The sequence below is a fragment of the Orcinus orca genome, chromosome 14 (assembly GCF_937001465.1).
Source record: "Orcinus orca chromosome 14, mOrcOrc1.1, whole genome shotgun sequence".
NCBI lineage: Eukaryota > Metazoa > Chordata > Mammalia > Artiodactyla > Delphinidae > Orcinus > Orcinus orca.
Window position 1 is genome coordinate 36,754,425 of NC_064572.1, and position 1,296 is coordinate 36,755,720.

At 41.3% G+C, this 1,296-nt stretch overlaps 1 pseudogene; it reads left to right on the top strand.

Annotated features, from left to right (window-relative positions):
* Positions 1-244: 244 nt before the first annotated feature.
* On the top strand, positions 245-701 carry LOC101269554 (RNA-binding protein 3-like; annotated as a pseudogene).
* The last annotated feature ends 595 nt before the right edge of the window (positions 702-1,296 follow it).

Below are 1,296 nucleotides of genomic sequence, written 5' to 3' on the forward strand. Positions count from 1 at the left end.
TAATCCAGAGATGGTGCTCCTTGGTATTCACTTAAATGAGTTGAAAACTTATGTCCACACAAAAACCTACACACAAATGTTTATAGCAACCTTATTCATAGTTGCCAAAACCTAGAATCAATCAATATGTCCTTCAGTAGATGAATTCAAAAAGTACCAAGAGCGCCCAGTCTCTCGGCTCCTTGGCGGTAACTGTCTCTTTGGCCTTTTTACTTCTTCATTTCCAGGACTCAAATTTACTGCCATGTCCTCTGAAGAAGAGAAGCTCTTCGTGGGAGCCCACAACCTCAACACTGATGAGCAGGCTCTGGAAGACCACCGCAGCAGCTTCAGACCTATTTCTGAGGTGGTTATTGTCAAGGACTGGGAAACTCAGCGATCCCGGGGTTTAGGCTACATCATTATCACCAATCCAGAGCATGCCTCAGACACCATGAGAGCCGTGAATAGAGAGTCTCTGGATGGTCGTCAGATCCGTGTAGACCACATGGGCAAGTCGGCCCTGGAGAACAAGAGGGGGTTCCTATGGGCATGGTCACAGTTACTCTAGAGGTCGTGGGGACCAGGGCTGTGGAAATGGCAGGTATGACAATCAACCTGGAGGATATGGATATGGAAGGTCCAGAGACTATGGTGGCAGAAGCCAGGGTGGTCATGACCGCTACTCAGGAAGAAATTACAGGGACAATTATGACAACTGAGTTGAGGCATGCACACCTAATATAGATACACAAGGAATGAAACGTCTTCTGATTCAGGACCATCCTTCCAAATGGCTGTATTTATAAAGATTTTTGGAGCTGCACTGAAACATCTGTTTTAGTACATCAACCTTTGTTTTTGAATTGAGCTCCCAAGGTAGCTTGTTAAAGACCTTTCAGAAAGCTTCATGTGTTTTTTAAAATTTTTCTCCCATTTAAAGACAAATTCTGAGCCATTTGTAGAGTATGGGTATTTTTCCTTTTTTTTTTTTTTTTTTAACCAGATTTTTAGTTCAGGCTCTCAGGATTATTGGTTCTGGCAAAAAATGTTTGGCCAGACTGATTGTTCTTAAAAATGTGTATCTAGGAACATTTTAAAAACCTGTGCACAATGTTTAATCACGGTTAGGAAGCAATTTCCAACTGTTAACTACAAGAAATCAAGAACATGATTACTTAGAGATGTTTTATACTCCCGATCTCTGTCTGATTACATAGAAATTTCTTCAAAATATTTGTGTATGTTTTTTTGTTTTTCTTTTTTTTTTTTGACCGAGCTGTGTGGCTTGCGGGATCTCAGTTTCCCAACTAGGGA